Source organism: Zophobas morio, unplaced genomic scaffold (assembly GCF_036711695.1).
Source record: "Zophobas morio isolate AGI-343-1 ecotype UQ-CSIRO unplaced genomic scaffold, CSIRO_AGI_Zmor_V1 ptg000040l, whole genome shotgun sequence".
Taxonomy (NCBI): Eukaryota; Metazoa; Arthropoda; class Insecta; order Coleoptera; family Tenebrionidae; genus Zophobas; species Zophobas morio.
The window spans coordinates 698655-714426 of NW_026972145.1; the positions used below are offsets into that span (position 1 = coordinate 698655).

Consider the following 15772-nt stretch of genomic DNA (forward strand, 5'->3'; position numbering starts at 1 on the left):
AGAAACAAAAATTGGAAAATTGAATTTGAATTAAAAATCGCTCAACTGTAAAACAAACAATTTAATAATGCTCAAAATTGAAAAATTGAAAAATCTAAAAAATTGCAAATCGAAAAATGAGGAAACAAATCGAAAGATTCAAAATTGAGAACCTAAAAAATCGAAAAATTGAAAAATCGGAAAATAGAAAAAACGTAAAATTGAAAGGTTGAATAATTGCGACTTGAAAAATTGAAAAATCGAAAACCTGAAAAATCGAAAAATTCAAAGTGGCTGCACTGCAAAATGGAGAAACTCAAAAACCGAGGACAATTTCTTGATTTTGATTTTCCAATGACAATCAAGAAGTTGAACGATTGAATAATTGCGAATTGAAAAATGTTATTATTATTTATTTCATAGTCACTGTTGTTGCCCATTTGCGACGACTTTTTTTACCAAGAGAGTGTAATGCCTGTGGTCTTTTACGAGAACTCTAAATTCGACGAAAAGGACTAAGCCGTGCACACACAATATAGCAGAATTCTTTTAATTTTGGCAAGGTGTTGTAAAACGGTATGCTTCTGTTTCTGTTTTCGTCCGACACAGTTTTTTTACAACACCTTACCAAAATTAAAAAAATTTCATTGTAATGATACCGTGTTAAAATTCAGATTTAGTGCCGCTTCTCGAACAACCACCGTATCACTAGATCAATTTTTCGCAAGCTGACAAAAATATTGCGATTTAATTCCCGTATATTGTAACACTGGTGTCAGAAGTGGGATTCAAACCTAATAATATTAGGTTTTGCGAAAATTTCTTTATTATTTTTTTTATCAATGTTGTAATATGTATGTACAAATCTGTGACTTGTTTCAGGTGAGTGCTGCACCCTGGCTATTACGTAAGTACCAAATTTTTAATTTACTTACAACACAACGTTTTGTTTGTCGGCGAAATTACAACCCCTTTGACCCTCGCCACCAAATTATCATTTTTACTCCATCCCCGTCCCTGTTTTTATTAGCCCCGACTCTGCGTAACTCTTAGTTGAAATAATCTTCCGCTCCGCTAATTTTCAAAGCAATTTGTCGATTAGAGAATTACGTAGAAAGCAAAGACGTAGGAAATTCACTCATTACGTAATAAGACGAGCGATTACAGTTTTCATTAGGAGCCCACGACACTCACCGTAAAATTGATCAGACAAGGAAATGAGGTTTTGATGAAAGCCCGCCTTGAGAAAAATCGAACACACTGTAGCACCCGACACAAACCGATAGCACCTCTGTATTGTTCGCCAACAGTTAACAATGCGAACTTGCGCTTCACCCCGGGGTGTTTAATCCCCTAAAACTTGAACTACGCGTAGGTGTTTAATGAGATAAATTATAATTACCGGCTTAGTCGCGAATGCTCGCGAGTGTCAACATCGCTTAAAAGACAACAAGAAACTTCGCCACTTTCAAGTACTTAGGACGTATCTGGAATTGTCAACACAAACATTGTTTCCTTTGTACTCTTTTGAAGCAACCGCAACACTAATGGAAAAATTTTCCACGGTTTGGTAGGAACAGAAACAAGAACTTAAACTGCTGAAATATTTATTCCGGGTTAAGCGACCTTAAAAATCTTTCATTCTTTGTTGGTTTCGGGGACGAAAGGTCGAGCTTTCGCTTTTTCGTCGTTTTCTTGATTTTGCTCATTGTCGTCATTTTTGTGGCCCTTGTTCTTGTGGTGGTGGCTCCGGGGCCCGGATTTGTTGCCTTTTCCCGGCTGGGAATCGCCGGTTTCTTCGCCCTTTTCGTGTTTGTTGCCCTTTTTGTCCTTCTTGGCGTCGACCTGTTAAAACAAAAAGATAATTAAATCAGGGAACTGAGTGTATGAGGTGAAAACGGACTTCGCTGATTGCGATGGCCACAAGCACCACTGCTAACAAGACGAGAGTGAATTTCATTCTGAAGCTTTGGTTTGACTGCTGGTGTAAATTGAAGTGAGGGTTTATATAGTGGAAGGAATGAGTTTGTGGTTGTTATTTTTGCATTAACGCATTTTTTTTTAATAATTTGTCGGTTGTTATTTTATGAATGGTGTCTATGAAAGCAGGATTGCTTCCGCTATTTTTGTGAATAGAAGTATTATAATGTATTTTTCATTGGTATTCATTCATTAATTTTTTTATTATTTAAATGTTTTATTACTTTTTAAATTTTGCTGTTGTTTTTCTGTTCAATCCTAAATTTGGTTTTAAATATCTAATATTTTTAGATTTTTCCACTTCATCTTGTCCTTTTGTTGACTTTTTGTCGCGTTTTTAACCCCTTTTTGTTGATTTTTTTGTTCTCTGTTTTTTATTCTTTTATTGACTCCCTTTATTTTTTTTAGTTACTCTTTGTAGTGCTTTTTTCTAATTTCTTGTGGATTTTTTTCTCTATTTTTGCATTTTTTGTCACCTTTTGTCGTGCTCTTTTTTCGCAGTTGAAAAATTATTTTTATTTTTGTCCTTTGTTTATTTGGCGCTTTTTTATTTTTTCGTCGCCTTTTTTGAGTTTTTCCTTTTAGTGGCATTTTAGCTCCGTTTCTCCTCACACTTGTTAGTTCTCATTTTATATGTATTTTTTTCAGTTTTCCGATTTTGTTGTATCCTTTTTCGATTTTTCAATTTTTCCATGTTTGAGTTTTAGGATTTTTCAATTTTCCGATTCTTTAACTTGTCATCCACTTTTCAACTTTCCGATATTTCACTTTCGGCATTCTGCAATATTTTGATTCTTCAATTTTTCGATTTTTCAGCTTTCCGATTTTTCGATTTCTCGATGTTAGTTTCAGTTTTTGAATTTTTCGACTTTTCGGCTTTTTGATTTTCCAATTTTTCCACGTTTTGATTTTTCAGTTTGATATTTTAATTTTTCAATTTTTATAATTTTACATTTTGTGATGTTTTTTCGATCCTTTTCTCATCCTTTTTTTGTCACTTTTAGTAGTCATCTTTTTGGATTTTTTTTTGCAGTCGTCCATTTTTTCGGCTTTTTGACTCCCTTATTTTCGTTTTCTTGTGTAAAACATGCTATGTATTATACGTCGATAAAGTTCAATTTCAATTTCAATTTGGTCGTTTTCGGCCCACTTTTTTGGCCCTTTTTATCGTGACTCTCTTTTTTATTTGTTTTTGTCCGCTGTTTTCGTTTTTTTGTGGTCTTTTTGTCCTGTTTTATCTTTTTTTTTGTAACTTTTTGTAGTCGTCTTTTTTGTTCTGTTTTTTTTTTCAATCTTGACTCCCTTCTTTTAGTGCCATTATCTTGGTGAAAAGGATAAAAAGGACAAAAAGGATAAACAGTAGAAAAAAGGATAAAAACTATGAAAAGGACAAAAATTACAAAAAGTGCTAAAGGGACAAAAAGAACAAAAATAATAAAAGGATAAAAACGGTAAAAACGATAAAAAGTATGAAAAGAATGAAAATGATAAGAAGGATAAAAAGGATAAAAAGGACAAAAAGTGATAAAACATAAAAATGACAAAAAGGACGAAAAGGACGAAAAGGGCGGAAAGGGCGAAGAATGATAAAAAGTATAAAAAGGATAAAAACGGTAACAAGAATAAATATAATAAAAAGGGTAAAAAGGACGAAAAGAATCAAAAAGGATAAGAAGGCTAAGAGGGATAAAAAGGATAAAAAGAATAAAAATGACAAAAAGGATAAAAATAATGAAAAGGGTAAAAAGGATAAACGGGATGAAAAGGTTGAAAAGTATGAAAAGGATAAGAAGGATATAGGGGTAAATAGGATAAAAAGTATAAAGGACAAGAAGGATAAAAAGGACAAATAGCGCAAAAAGGACAAAAAGAATAAAAAGGATAAAAAGATTAAAAATGATGAAAGGGATAAAAAGGAAAAAAAAGGACCAAAAGGACGAAAAGGACTAAGAGGACGAAAAGCACGGAATGGACGGAAAGGACGAAAAAGGACGAAAATGGACTAAAAATGCCGAAAAGGACCAAGAAGGACAAAAAATTACGAAAAAGGACTAAAAGGACGAAAAGCACGGAATGCACGGAAAGGACGAAAAAGGACTAAAAATGACGAAAAGGACCACGAAGGACGAAAAAGGACGAAAAGGACGAAAAAGGACGAATAAGGACAAAAGTGACGAAAAAGGACCAAGAAAGACGAAAAGGACCAAAAAGGACGAAAAGGACGAATAAGGACGAAAATGACGAAAAAGGACCAAGGACAAAAAATTACGAAAAAGGACCAAAAGGACGAATAGGACCAAAAAGGACCAAGAAGGGCAAAAAAGGATGAAAAAGCACCAATGACAAAAAAGGACGAAAAAACACGAATAAGGACGAAAAAGAAAGAAAAGGACGACAAAGGACGAAAAGGACGAAAAAGGACGACAAAGGACGAAAAGGACGAAAAAGGACGAAAAAGGACGAAAAGGACGAAATAGGACCAAGAAGGACGAAAAAGGACGAAAAGGACGAAAATGACGAAAAAGGACCAAGAAGGACAAAAAATTACGAAAAAGTACCAAAAGGACGAAAAGGACGAATAGGACCAAAAAGGACACGAATAAGGACGAAAAAGAACCAAGAAGGACGAAAAAGGACGAAAAAGGACTAACAGGACGACAAAGGACCAAGAAGGTCGAGATGGACGAAAATGACGAAAAAAGGCGAAAAGGACGAAATTGACGAAAAAAGACGAAAAGGACACAAAAGGACGAAAAAGGACGAAAAGGACAAAGAAGGACAAAAAAGGACGAAAGGGACGAAAAAGGACCAAGAAGGACGAATAAGTACGAAAAGGGCGAAAAAGGACGAACAGGACGAAAAACGACGAACAAGGACGAAAAAGGACGAAAAAGAACGCATAAGGACGAAAAGGACGGAAAGGACGAAAAATGACGAAAAGGACGAAAAGGACGAAAAAGGAGGAAAAGGACGAATAAGGATGTAATGGAAGAAGAAGGACCAAGAAGGACAAAAAAGGACGAAAAAGGACGAAAACGACGAAAAGGACGAAAAAGACCAAGAAGGACCAAAAAGGACAATAAAGGACGAAAAGGATGAAAAAGGACGGGAAAGGACAAAGAAAGACGAAAAAAGACGAGAATGACGAAGAGGACCAAAAAGGACGACAAAGGACGAATAGGATGAGAAATATGAAAAGGATAAGACGCATAAAAGAGAAAAAGTATGAAAAGAATGAAAATGATAAGAAGGATAAAAAGGATAAAGAGGATGAAAAGAATAAAAACTATAAAAAGGACAAAAAGGACGAAAGGGACGAAAAGGACGTGCTTGAGTGCTTTTTGTAGTTATCTTTTGTTGAGATAGAGAAATGCAAAATTCGAACAATTGAACGTAAAAATAAAAAAATTGAAAATTCTAATTTTAAAAATCAAAAATTTTAAAAATTGAAAAATCGAAAAATCAGATTTATTAACTCGAAAAATTGAAATATCGAAAAATTCGAACATTCAAAAATCGAGGAATCGAAAACTCAAAAAGTCGAAAAACTGAAGATCCGAAAAACTGGAGAATCGATAAATCGAGAAATTTAATAATCGAAAAATTAAAGAATTGAATAATGACAATTCAGAAATTGTGAACCACAAAAAATTGAAAAATTAAAAATTTGAAAAATTAAAAAATCGGGATACTGAAAAATTACAAAAGTGAAATTTCGAAATATTGAAAAACTGAAAAATCGAAGAAGTGCAAAATCTAAAATTAAAAAACCGAAAAATTGAATTATCGAATTCCGAAAAGTAAAAAAATCGAGAAATATAAAAATCTAAAAGTCGAATAATCGAAAAATCGAAAAATCTAATTCGAAAAATCGCAAAATTTAAAACTTTAAAAAAAGGATAAATCTAACATTTAAAAGATCGAAAAATTTAAAAATTTAGAAACCAAAACCAAAAAAATAGTAAATCGAAAAATGAAAAAAGTGGAGAAAAGAAAATTTAAGGAATCGAACCATTAAAAAATTGGGAAATTGAAAAGTTGCAAAAGTGAAATTTCGGAAAATTGACAAATTCAAAAAATTAGAAACCGACAAATTGAAAAATGCAAAATCTAAAATTTAAAAAATCGAAAAATTGAACAATGGAATAATCGAATAATCGAAAATTCTAATATTAAAAATCGAAAATTGATAAATTGAAAAATTGAGAAATCGGAACATCAAAATTTGAAAAATAGTAAGCTTGAGAAATCGTAAAATCTAAAATTTAAAAAATCGAAAAATCGAAAAACTGAATAGTAGAAGAATCGAATAATCGAAAAATCAAAGCTAAAAAATCGAAAAACTGAGAAATCGAAAATTTTTAATAAATCAAAAAAGGACGAAAAGGAGGACAAAGGACGAAAACGGACCAAGAAGAACGAAAAAGGACGAAAAGGACGGAAAGGACGAAAAAAGACAAAAAAGGACGAAAAGGACGAAAAAGGACCAAGAAGAATGAAAATGGACGAAAAGGACGAAAGAGGACGAAGCGGACCAAAAAGGACGAAAATGACGAATGAGGACGAAAAGGGCGAAAAAAAAACGAAAAGGACAAAAAGGACGAAAATTATGAGAAGTATGGAAAAGATAAGATGGATAAAAAAGATGAAGAGAACAAATAGTATGAAAAGAATGAAAATTATAAGAGGGATAAAAAGGATGAAAAGAATAAAAATGATAAAGAGGACAGAAAGGATAAAAAGGACGAGAGGGACGAAAAGGACGAAAAGAACGTGCTTGAGTGCTTTTTGTAGTTATCTTTTGTTGAGATAGAGAAATGCAAAATTCGAACAATTGAACTTAAAAATAAAACAATTGAAAATTCTAATTTTAAAAATCGAAAAATCAAATTTATTAACTCGAAAAATTGAAATATCGAAAAATTCGAACATTCAAAAATCGAGGAATCGAAAACTCAAAAAGTCGAAAAACTGAAGATCCGAAAAACTGGAGAATCGATAAATCGAGAAATTTAAAAATCGAAAAATCAAAGAATTGAATAATGAACATTCAGAAATTGTGAGCCACAAAAAATTGAAAAATTAAAAAGTCGAAAAATTAAAAAATCGGGATACTGAAAAATTACAAAAGTGAAATTTCGAAATATTGAAAAACTGAAAAATCGAAGAAGTGCAAAATCTAAAATTAAAGAACCGAAAAATTCAATTATCGAAATCCGAAAAGTAAAAAAATCGGGAAATATAAAAATTTTAAAGTTGAGTAATCGAAAAATCTAATTTGAAAAATCGCAACATTGATAAAATCAAAAAATTGAAAACTTTAAAACAGGATAAATCTAAAATTTAAAAGATCGAAAAATTGAAAAATTTAGAAACCCCAAAAAAATAGTAAATCGAAAAATGAAAAAAGTGGGGAAAAGAAAATTTAAGAAATCGAACCATTGAAAAATTGGTAAATTGAAAAGTTGCAAAAGTGAAATTTTAGAAAATTGACAAATTCAAAAAATAAGAAACCGACAAATGGAAAAATCCAAATCTAAAATTTAAAAAATGGAAAAATCGGAAAACTGAAAAGTAGAAGAATCGAATAATCGAAAAATCAAAGCTAAAAAGTCGAAAAACTGAGAAATCGAAGAATTAAAAAAATTCAAAAATTGGAATCGAAAAATCAAAAAATCGAACAATTGAAGATTCGAAAAACTGGAATATCGAAAAATAGAGAAATTGGAAAATCATGATATTGAAAAATTACAAAAGTGAAAATTGGAAAAATTGAAAAAGGAAAAATTCGAAAATCCAGGAATCGAAAAGTCAAAAAGTCGAAAAACTGAAGATTCGAGAAATTGAACAATCGAAAATCCGAACAATCAAAAACTTGAGAAATATAAAAATCTAAGATTTAAAAAATCCGAAAATGGAAAATCCCACAAGTTGGAAGCTCGAAAATCGAAACAAGAAAAACTAAAAAATCGAAACATTGTGGAATCGAAAATTTGAAAAATCTCAAATTGAAAAAATTGAAAAATAAAAAATCGAATAGATAATTGAAAAAACGAAAAATTCGGGAATCGGAAATTCGAAGAATCGAAACACTGAAAAACTGAGAAACCGAGAAATCGAAAAGTTGGAAAACCGATAAAGCGAGAAATCGAAAACTGGTACATTTAATACCATTTTTTGCTTTTTACTGCCATGTTTGCTACTTCCTTTTGCGCCTTTCCAGTATTAATTTTGTATCCCGCTATCCCTTGTTTTAAAGATGAATTTATAATTGTGAAAAAATACGTATGATTAATATTGTTGAAAATTTATCCATAAGCCAAAAACAGCCGTTTAAACATAAACGTTACGCTAGGTTATTATTATTATTAATATCAAAGGAAAAATTGCGTGAAAAACTCCCACTCTGGAGTCCTCAAATCTCGTAAGCACGTCGAAAAGTTATACCTGGACTGCCGAAGCAAACACCACTGAAATTATTTCCCCGTAATTTCTTTTCATACTTCATAAACTCCTCAGCTCTCGAGCTTCAAACATATTCGGCTTCCCCGTTTTACAGCATTTTTACGTTCGGCTCGCAGTAATAAAACGACAAACATTTTGCAGATTAAAATTTTAATTTCGCGCACATCTACAGCATATAGGTTTAGTTAGTTACATGTGTTAAATAATATTTTTTTGGTGTGGAAAAAATCATTCTTCTTGCAACGCTTCTAAGGTCATTATCTCCTCATGGGGAATTTCATCCACCCGGTCCCTGGTTTGCTGCTTATTTTGCTTCCTCTGCTGCTTGTGGTTGTGCTTATGCTTATGACCGAACTTGTTGCCATGTTTCTCGACCTCTTGCGCTTCGCCATCCTCAGTATCGCTTTCTTCCTTCTGCTTCTTGCGACCTTTGAGCGCCTCCACCTGCAACCGCAACAAAAAAAAAATAAAAAAAAATACAAAGAAAAAAATACGAATTGACTTAAATACTCACGTCGGTGATCACCACAGCCACAAAAACTACCGCCAACAATACGAAAGCTAATTTCATTTTGAAGCTGGTTAGGAACTGGTGCCAATGGGATGGGAGCGACCGATTTTATAGCGGCTTGAAGTGCATTTTTTGCCGGTCGAAATTTGGGTGTTATTATTTTTGCATTAGTTTATGGGCTTCGATTAATTTTTTTGTCGCTTTTTGTGGGAACTGCTTCCGGTGTTTTGTGTGGGCTTTTATCCGTTAAAGAAAGCTCTCACAATGGCAGCGAAATGTTGGTTTTAATTGAATGTCGTTCGCGGAATGTGGCTACAAGGAGGAAAATTGTTTTTTAATAGGAAAGCAACTTCTTGAGAGACAGACTGTCTTTGGGTGAAAGTTGAGCTTTTTGTGATATTGTTAATGAAGTCGCGGTTGCTTATGGATGTCGTCGTTATTTTTTTTTTTTTTTAATAAAGAGCAGGAAAAAGGAAGTTTCAGATTATAATGGTATTAGTCATCATCTTGAAACTGTTGTACTTTATTAGAATTTATATCTACTTTAAATTATTATGAGACAATTTCGGAGGCCCCAGTGCTTGAAGTATCGTGTTTTGAAAGAAAATTGTATATATATTAAGAAAAAGAAACATTGATTAAGTAAGCCCCACCCACCCACCCTTGTCAATTGTAACGAATTTTCCATTTGTTGTCAGATCGAGGGGCGGAGCTTAATTGCAAAATTCCTATTTGTTTGATTAAAACAAATAAAATTGTTAAAGAAACTCGGTGGTCCCGAGTGCCTTTCTTAAGAGGATTATGAAGGAATCTCAGGGGTCACAAGTGTCTATTTTAAAAGATTTTGACACAATCTCGAGGGCCACGAATGCCTATTTTAAATCATAATGACACAATTTCCAAGACTAAAAGTGTCTATTTTAAATGATTGACACAATTTCAAGGGTACGCGTGTTAATTTCAAAATTAATATGACACAATCTCGAAGGCCACGAATGTCTATTTTAAATTATTATGACACAATTTAACAGGCTTCAATGCTTTAAGTATAGTTTTACTGAAAGAAATCTATATACATGTTAAGCAAAAGAAACTTTGAATAATTAAGCCCCACCCACCCACCCTTCGCAATTGTAACGAATTTTCCATTTGCTGTCAGATCGAGGGGCAGAGCTTAATTGCAAAATTCCTATTTGTTTGATTACAAAAAATAAAATTATTAAAGAATCTCGGTGGTCCCGAGTGCCTTTCTTAAGAGAATTATGAAGGAATCTCAGGGGTCACAAGTGTCTATTTTAAAAGATTTTGACACAATCTCGAGGGCCACGAATGCCTATTTTAAATTATAATGACACAATTTCCAAGGCTAAAAGTGTCTATTTTAAATGATTGACACAATCTCCAGGGTACGCGTGTTAATTTCAAAATTAATGTGACACAATCTCGAAGGCCACGAATGTCTATTTTAAATTATTATGACACAATTTAGCAGGCTTCAATGCCTCAAGTATCGTTTTACTGAAAGAAATCTATATACATGTTAAGCAAAAGAAACCTTGAATAATTAAGCCCCACCCACCCACCCTTCGCAATTGTAACGAATTTTCCATTTGCTGTCAGATCGAGGGGCGGAGCTTAATTGCAAAATTCCTATTTGTTTGATTACAAAAAATCTAATTATTAAAGAATCTCGGTGGTCCCGAGTGTCTTTCTAAAGAGGATTATGAAGGAATCTCAAGGGTCACAAGTGTCTATTTTAAAAGATTTTGACACAATCTCGAGGGCCACGAATGTCTATTTTAAATCATAATGACACAATTTGCAAAGCTAAAAGTGTCTATTTTAAATGATTGACACAATCTCAAGGGTTCGCGTGTTAATTTCAAAATTAATATGACACAATCTCGAAGACCACGAATGTCTATTTTAAATTATTATGACACAATTTGGCAGGCTTCAATGCTTTAAGTATCGTTTTACTGAAAGAAATCTATATACATGTGAAGCAAAAGAAACCTTGATTAATTAAGCCTCACCCACCCGCCCTTCTCAATTGTAACGAATTTTCCATTTGTTGTCAGATCGAGGGGCGGAGCTTAATTGCAAAATTCCTATTTGTTTGATTAAAAAAAAATTATTAAAGGATCTCGGTGGTCCCCAGTGCCTTTCTTAAGAGGATTATGAAGGAATCTCAGGGGTCACAAGTGTCTATTTTAAAAGATTTTGACACAATCTCGAGGGCCACGAATGTCTATTTTAAATCATAATGACACAATTTGCAAGGCTAAAAGTGTCTATTTTAAATGATTGACACAATCTCAAGGGTACGCGTGTTAATTTCAAAATTATATGACACAATCTCGAAGGCCACGAAAGTCTATTTTAAACTATTATGACACAATTTAACAGGCTTCAATGCTTTAAGTATCGTTTTACTGAAAGAAATCTATATACATGTTAAGCAAAAGAAACTTTGAATAATTAAGCCCCACCCACCCACCCTTCGCAATTGTAACGAATTTTCCATTTGCTGTCAGATCGAGGGGCGGAGCTTAATTGCAAAATTCCTATTTGTTTGATTACAAAAAATAAAATTATTAAAGAATCTCGGTGGTCCCGAGTGCCTTTCTTCAGAGAATTATGAAGGAATCTCAGGGGTCACAAGTGTCTATTTTAAAAGATTTTGACACAATCTCGAGGGCCACGAATGTCTATTTTAAATCATAATGACACAATTTGCAAAGCTAAAAGTGTCTATTTTAAATGATTGACACAATCTCAAGGGTTCGCGTGTTAATTTCAAAATTAATATGACACAATCTCGAAGACCACGAATGTCTATTTTAAATTATTATGACACAATTTGGCAGGCTTCAATGCTTTAAGTATCGTTTTACTGGAAGAAATCTATATTCATGTGAAGCAAAAGAACCATTGAATAATTAAGCCCCACCCACCCACCCTTCGCAATTGTAACGAATTTTCCATTTGCTGTCAGATCGAGGGGCGGAGCTTAATTGCAAAATTCCTATTTGGTTGATTACAAAAAATAAAATTATTATAGAATCTCGGTGGTCCCGAGTGTCTTTCTTAAGAGGATTTTGAAGGAATCTCAGGGGTCACAAGTGTCTATTTTAAAAGATTTTGACACAATGTCGAGGGCCACGAATGTCTGTTTTAACTCATAATGACACAATTTCCAAGGCTAAAAGTGTCTAGTTTAAATGATTGACACAATCTCAAGGGTTCGCGTGTTAATTTCAAAATTAATATGACACAATCTCGAAGGCCACGAATGTCTATTTTAAATTATTATGACACAATTTAACAGGCTTCAATGGTTTTAGTATCGTTTTACTGAAAGAAATCTATATACATGTTAAACAAAAGAAACTTTGAATAATTAAGCCCCACCCACCCACCCTTCGCAATTGTAACGAATTTTCCATTTGCTGTCAGATCGAGGGGCGGAGCTTAATTGCAAAATTCCTATTTGTTTGATTACAAAAAATAAAATTATTAAAGAATCTCGGTGGTCCCGAGTGCCTTTCTTAAGAGAATTATGAAGGAATCTCAGGGGTCACAAGTGTCTATTTTAAAAGATTTTGACACAATCTCGAGGGCCACGAATGTCTATTTTAAATCATAATGACACAATTTGCAAAGCTAAAAGTGTCTATTTTAAATGATTGACACAATCTCAAGGGTTCGCGTGTTAATTTCAAAATTAATATGACACAATCTCGAAGACCACGAATGTCTATTTTAAATTATTATGACACAATTTGGCAGGCTTCAATGCTTTAAGTATCGTTTTACTGGAAGAAATCTATATTCATGTGAAGCAAAAGAACCATTGAATAATTAAGCCCCACCCACCCTCCCTTCTCGATTGTAACGAATTTTCCATTTGCTGTCAGATCGAGGGGCGGAGCTTAATTGCAAAATTCCTATTAGTTTGATTAAAAAAAAAAATTATTAAAGAATCTCGGTGGTCCCGCGTGTCTTTCTTAAGAGGATTATGAAGGAATCTCAGGGGTCACAAGTGTCTATTTTAAATGACTGACACAATCTCAAGGGTACGCGTGTTAATTTCAAAATTATATGACACAATCTCGAAGGCCACGAATGTCTATTTTAAATTATTATGACACAATTTAACAGGCTTCAATGCTTTAAGTATCGTTTTACTGAAAGAAATCTATATACATATTAAGCAAAAGAAACCTTGATTAATTAAGCCCCACCCACCCGCCCTTCTCAATTGTAACGAATTTTCCATTTGTTGTCAGATCGAGGGGCGGAGCTTAATTGCAAATTTCCTATTTATTTGATTAAAAAAAAATTATTAAAGAATCTCGGTGGTCCCGAGTGTCTTTCTTAAGAGGATTATTAAAGAATCTCGTAGGTCACAAGTGTCTATTTTAAAAGATTTTGACACAATCTCGAGGGCCACGAGTGTCTATTTTAAATTATAATAACACAATTTCCAAGGCTAAAAGTGTCTATTTTAAATGATTGACACAATCTCAAGGGTACGCGTGTTAATTTCAAAATTAATATGACACAATCTCGAAGGCCACGAATGTCTATTTTAAATTATTATGACACAATTTAGGGGGCTTGAATGCTTTAAGTATCGTTTTACTGAAAGAAATCTATATACATATTAAGCAAAAGAAACCTTGATTAATTAAGCCCCAACCACCCGCCCTTTTCAATTGTAACGAGTTTTCCATTTGTTGTCAGATCGAGGGGCGGAGCTTAATTGCAAAATTCCCATTTGTTTGATAAAAAAAAAATTATTAAAGAATCTCGGTGGTCCCGAGTGTCTTTCTTAAGAGGATTATGAAGGAATCTCAGGGGTCACAAGTGTCTATTTTAAAAGATTTTGACACAATCTCGAGGGCCACGAATGTCTATTTTAAATCATAATGACACAATTTCCAAGGCGAAAAGTGTCTAGTTTAAATGATTGATACAATCTCAAGGGTACGCGTGTTAATTTCAAAATTAATATGATACAATCTCGAAGACCACGAATGTCTATTTTAAATTATTATTACACAATTTAGGGTGCTTCAATGCTTTAAGTATCGTTTTACTGAAAGAAATCTATATACAGCAAAAGAAACCTTGATTAATTAAGCCCCACCCACCCGCCCTTCTCAATTGTAACGAATTTTCCATTTGTTGTCAGATCGAGGGGCGGAGCTTAAGTGCAAAATTCCTATTTGTTTGATAAAAAAAAAATAATTAAAGAATCTCGGTGGTCCCGAGTGTATTTCTAAAGAGGATTATTAAAGAATCTCGAGGGTCCCAAGTGTCTATTTTAAAAGATTTTGACACAATCTCGACGGCCACGAATGTCTATTTTAAATCATAATGACACAATTTAGGGGGCTTCAGTGCTTTAAGTACCGTTTTACTGGAAGAAAACTATGTACAGATTAAACAAAAGAAACCTTGATTAATTAAGCCCCACCCACCCGCCCTTCTCGATTGTAATTAATTTTCCATTTGTTGTCAGGTTGAGGGGCGGAGCTTGTTTGCAAAATTCATGTGTTTGATTGTTTAATAACTTTATTAAGGAATCTCGGGGCACAAGTGTCTATTTTAAATGATTTTGACACAGTCTCGAGGGTCACGTGTATCAGTTTTAATTGATTATGACACATTGTCAAGACCACGCGTTTCAATTTTAAAATGATTTCAACGCAATCTCGAGGGTCACCTGTGACCTGTGTTAATTCTAAATGATTATGACACAATTTTCTAGGCCACAAGTGTCTATTTTAAATGATCGACACAATCTCAATGCCAGGTGTGTCAATTTTAAAATGATTATGACACAATCTCGTATTATATAGTGGAAAATTTCATTTTTGAAAAACTGGTCCGAAAATTCTCGAAAAATTCAGGGATATAAATTTTGACGTGCTGATTCTAAAAATATAACGTATTTACTTAGGGTCCACGGAGCAATATTTTCGAAATATTCCGAGTGAAATACGGATTTTTTTTAATTTTTCAAAATTACGATTTTTCAATTTCGATTCTGGAAATACGGTTGGAGTTATCGAAGAAATAACGCCGGAAGTAACTTGTACGGCTCGAAATCTACAAGAAAATGTATTTAGTTAAGTTTCGAAACTGACCCGAACTGGATTTTTTCTGCTTACATTTGTATGTTCTTATTTTTGCGCTAATTTATTATCTCTGATTAATTTTTTTGTCGCTTTTTGTGGGAATCCAATTGCTTCCGGTGTTTTGTGGGCGCTTTTATTCGCTATAGAAAGCTCTTATAATGCCAATGAAGCGTTGGTTTTAATAGAACGTCGTTCGTTGAATGTAGCGACAGGAAGTAAAATTGTTTTTTAACAGGAAAACAACTTCTTGAGAGGCGGTTTTTGTGACGTTATTAATAAAGTGGCGGTTGTTTACGGACATTATTAATTTTTTTTTTTAATTAAAAAAAATTAGAGTGAGATTAATTATTCTCTTCAAGTTTTAAAGCTTGTTGAGGAGTGTTTTTCACAGTGTTTTATCAAACTAAAAACTCGTATTTGTTTTTGACTATGAATTTGTGACCCACCGTTTCACATAACTCAGAACCTAATCCTATTAGTCAATTTTACAGGCCAACAGAGCATTCAAATCTGTGCCATTCCAACTACAAACACAACATTATTCCAATCTAAATATTATTAGTAAAAAAGTTCGGTCCAAACAACTAGAACTTTCATCCTTAATGAGTTCACAGCCGTAAACCACTCTAAACTTCGTGGATTAAGTTGCCTTATAAATATTCAAAACTAAACTCAAACTTCAACGAAA

The 15772-nt window shown here is 33.2% G+C and overlaps 1 protein-coding gene across 1 annotated transcript in view; it reads left to right on the forward strand.

Annotated features, from left to right (window-relative positions):
- Positions 1-15772, forward strand: part of LOC135140472 (synaptotagmin-7) — a 905289-nt gene that overhangs the window by 244414 nt on the left and 645103 nt on the right. The gene's annotated exons all lie outside the window — the stretch shown is intronic.